This window comes from Coenobita brevimanus, chromosome 97 (assembly GCF_032717465.1).
Source record: "Coenobita brevimanus isolate Jiangsu-jjx chromosome 97, ASM3271746v2, whole genome shotgun sequence".
NCBI classification, from domain to species: Eukaryota; Metazoa; Arthropoda; class Malacostraca; order Decapoda; family Coenobitidae; genus Coenobita; species Coenobita brevimanus.
This window is the reverse complement of record NC_137050.1, coordinates 49,954,271-49,959,270: the sequence shown is the minus strand read 5'-3', so window position 1 is coordinate 49,959,270 and position 5,000 is coordinate 49,954,271.

Below are 5,000 nucleotides of genomic sequence, written 5' to 3'. Positions count from 1 at the left end.
TGGGGAAGTTTTCCTGGGCCTACCAGACTGTGGTTTCTTTGTAGGACTGTCACCACTGTTTTCCACTCTGAAACGGGCACACCACCTCCGCACTGTCGACCGAGCCACACCAACCAAATCGCTAATTTCCTTCATGGGGTGGCCTGCCTCCTTTAGAGCAATGATCTGTGATATTATTTCACTAGACAATTCACGGGTAGGGGCCATATTAAATTAGCGATAGCCAAAACACTGCGGTTCACTAGGTAAAAAAATGGCGCAACGAGTGGGAGGAGCGGCTGGGTTCCCCTCTCTCTCGCAGACCGCAGGCAACTGAGGCACCAGCCAACCAGCGCGCAGTAACGCCTCGGGCTGCCGTGATGTCATGTTAGTGCCCAAAACTTCTGACTAAATTTTTTCTCCCAAAAAGGGTGATTCTTTTTTTGCCAAAAGTATTGGGCACCTTGACATAGGAGCCCAATACTTTTGTCAAGCACTTATATATATATATATATATATATATATATATATATATATATATCCATCATCCAATCCTATGTTGGCCCATGAGGAGCACAGGAGCCCGGGGCTATGCATGTTGGTCCTGAAATTTTAGATGAAAGTGACCAACCTCACTCATCCCTGTGTGGCAGTACATGAGCAATAAACCCCAACCACTTTTTGGACATAAACCTACTCAGGCTCAATCCGATTGGAGTGCCTTAATTACCCACTAAACCAGCAGGTGCCATAATTTGGTTATATGGTTACCACCCCGCATAGTAAATGGTTTCCTGGTGTATAGGAAACCATTTGGCTTGTCACTCAGTGTAGAGTCATCCATAGGCCGAAGGAAGAAGAAAGAATGAAGGAAAGAAAGATAAAAGAGGAAGGAAGGAAGGAAGAGCAGAAAGGGCAGGCCCCCAAAGTGGGTGGATGGTGGGCGCCCCCACCTACCATTAACCGGGCACTGAGAGAACACATATCAAGGAGTTATCGTGTGTTGATAATGGATGATCTGAATGGATAAGCAGGCACGGGTTATGTGAATATTACACACACACACACACACACACACACACACACACTCGGGAAAACTGTAAACGGTGTCGACTGAACTGCAAACATGTGTCTGAATAGAAAGTTATGCTTGCTTCAAACACAAAGTAGGACAAAATTAATATACAGAGAAATTGTAGTGAACATTAATGGAACGTGTGTGTGTGTGTGTGTGTGTGTGTGTGTGTGTGTAGAAAGAAGGGTGCTTAGGTATTTTACTGGCACGAGAGCTGAGGCAGGGCAGTGCTGAGGATTATCATATCATTGTAGATGGGATGGAAAACTGATAAGAGCCTGGTTGGCGGGTGAGAAAGATACTCTGATAAAATTAAGTTCTGAAATGTGAAACCCAAGCTGTGGCAACTGGGTAGGAGGATGAGATGGAAATTTTATATTTATGAAAGAGGTTCTTCGTTGAGTGGTTCGGCAATGAATTATACAGCACGTCACAGCTTTGAATGGATTAACTCAGCCAACAGGACGATAGAAAGGAGTTTGTAGAAGGGAAAAGACAGCATGTCCACACAGTATCAGTTAATTTCTTGACTGACAGCACAGTTTTGTACATTAGACTCAGTATTCTCACGATCATGTATGGAAAGCCTGCGACTTAGACGTTACCAAGAATTCAGATACACAAACGCACCTACGATCAATTCCTGTCGTAACTCAGGTTTTGATATGCAGGAGGGACAAGGAGGCTGCAAAATATTCCACTTGGTCCTGTTCTAACTTCAAAAATAAATCTTAAGTTACGGTGCGAAAATTACAGTAGATTTTGTTTTCTGCAGGATGATCAAGGAAAGGAGTGCAAAATCTTCCCTTGTCTAGTTCGTCCTGTAAAATCATATACTAAATTACGACTGGGAATCAATCTCACCCCAGCATCCCAGACACTCTAGCTCGTATTCTCGTCAAGTCAAGAAGCTCCCCAACACCTCTTCCTTGATGATTTATTTTGGGATACGACTGGTTAATACCCTTTTGCATGTTATCTACGCAGGGGATGGCGATGTTAGTATGACTTATGGAACACAAGGAAGGACGGTAAGGTGCAATAGGCAAAATAAATCGCTTAGGAAGAGATGTTAGGGGGCCTCCGTAACCGACAAGTATACGGTCCTTTCTCTGTCTCGTGTATCTGCAATAATAATAATAATAATAATAATAATAATAATAATAATAATAAAAGTCTCTCTCTCTCTCTCTTAGCAGGCGGCATCTGGTGTATTTACCTTTTCGACCACCCACCCACCCACCCACACACACACACCCACACACGGAACGCCCGACTGAGCCACAATTAAATGCATTCATAAGGAAAAAACGCCACCGCCAAACACCCGCCACTCGCTAATAATTCCCCGAAAACCAGGGGCACGAGCAGGTGAAATCCAGGTAGCCGAGGAAATCATCGCTAAGCTGAGAGGACCCCAGCTGCTTCCACGCCGAGTGAAGGCAGGCGGGCTGGGTGAAACTGAGAAAATATTGGTCACGGAAGGGGATAAAAATACGTGTAAAAAAGATAGATGCGTAGGAAAAATTATAATGGATGCGTTGGAAAAATTATAATGGATGCGTAGGAAAAATTATAATGGATGCGTTGGAAAAATTATTATGGATGCGTAGGAAAAATTATAGTGCATGCGCAAAAAAAAAATTTAGTAAGGGAGACGATAAATGCGTTTAAGAAAATGGAAGCACAGGAAAAATTTACGTAAATGAGAAGACCGTGAGGAGTAAAAAAAAAAAAAAAAAATGGATGCGCAGAAAAAATCTTAGTTAGCCTACAGGGAACGATAAATGCGTGAAAAAAAAAAAAAAAAATAGAGAAGCAGGAAAAATTTACGTAAATAAGAAGATCGAGGGAGAAATATGATTAAAAAAAAGAAAATGGAGGCGCATGAAAACTATTAGTAAATGAGAAGATCTTGAGGGAAATATAAATGCGTGTAAAAAAAAAAAAAAAAAAAGGAGGCTCAGGAAAATTAGTAAATAAAAAAAAAAAAATCTTCATCTCTTCATCAACAATATTTAAAAAAAAATACAAAGTTGAATCACGGTGGGGTAAATGAGAATAAATACGATAACATTATCATCAGAATTACATGAAAAAAAAAAAAATGCATGTGGAAAATGGATGTCCGGGAAAATTACGAATAAGGAGAAACTATCACCAAAACGAAAATTGTGTGAAAAATGGATATACGGGAATTATGAACAAATAACGTGAGTAAAATATGCCACTGAAAAATCGATGACCGAGGAAATCATAAGAAAATAACACCACAAAAAATCACGTAAAAAATGAATGTCCAGAAATTTATGAATTGAAAAAAAAATAAAATGCAGGTGAAAAATGAATGTACTGTCGCTTAAAAAAGTATCCTTCCTCACGTGAACACAGGACTCCACAATGCTTAGAGGGACTGGAGCAGTGTGGGTATTCCATATTGCCTCGTCTGCTGTGTCAAAATGGCTCATGTTACATTAGCAAGGATACTTTTTTGGGCGACAGTATGTGGAAATTATGAATAAATAACATCGCACACACAAAAAAAAGCGTGTAAAAAAATGTTAGGGCAATGAAAATATTATTAAATAAGATAATCAACATCAACACGGCATGTCTAAGTAACAGAAAGATAAGAGTAACGGAAGATTATGTATATTCCGATTTCCACTCAATTAATGCCAGCATGCCACAAGGATTAGTCCTGGCTCCAGCCCTGTTCCTCATTCAAATTAATGATCTCTTGTCTGTGACCCATAATCCCATTCACTCATATGCAGATGACTCAAACCTTCAGTCCCTTCACATTCACAAAGTCTGATATCTCGCAACTCAGCTCAGCGATCTCCTTAAATCAAGACTTGTTCTAGATCGCTGAATTGGGACAAAATAATTGTCTCATTTAATACACGAAAAAGCAAATATATCCAATTTACTAATAGACAGATATTGCCTGAATCCTGTATTGCCTTCAATGCAACCAATATTCCAGTCCTTAAAAGTATTGATATTAGCGGTGTTTCATTTAATAATACGTTCAGTTGGACCTCTCATGTCAGACCACTTACTAAAACTGTAATTCTCCACTAACGAGCAGGTAGCTATAATTTAAGAGAGTCATGTGCACTCTCACTTCAAATATTGCTCACCCTTGTGGAGTGGGTGTGGAGAGGGTACGTTAAAACAACGGTACAAAATTCAGAACAAAGCTATAAGAATATTTAATAACCCAGCAATTACAAATGAACTACCTCCCCTACTACCATGACGGAATGGTGACTCCCTAGCATTATTTTACAAATACTTTAATGGCAAATGCTCTGATAAAGTTGCATCCGCTATGCCACTTCTTCATGTATTCCCTCGTGTTATACGGGTAGGCCTACCTGGCGCTCATGACTTGACTGTCACACTACCGTATTGCAGAACTGCCTATCAGAATTCCTTTATTCCCCGAACTGCTTCTCTTTGGAACTCGTTTCACCAGATCAGTTTCCTCCTAAACTTCAACCTACAGCAATTCAAGTCCAACTGTTATGGATTTTTTACGAATAGAGGACACCTGTAATATGCTGTATAAAATTTCTGTTTACTTAATTTGTTTTTCCGTCCTCTTTTCATCATCTTAAAAACGAAAGTAGCACACTGGATCCGATATTAATAGTTACCGGATTCGATTCCCGGGAAAACCACGAGATCTTTGAACAGTATCTCTTTACCTCAATTTGTTCACAGCCAAAATTAATATGCGGACTTAGATTTATCAAGTGACGGTTGCCTGTCGTTGTCCGAGTGAATGTTAAGTTCTTTCTCGTTCAGTTACACACACACACACACACACACACATCATAATCATCATCCATTAGACTCTGCTACACAATAACTATGAGGAAGGAACAAGTCTTTAGCTTTGGGATCTCAGAAAGCTTCCAAATGGAAATTAAAATAG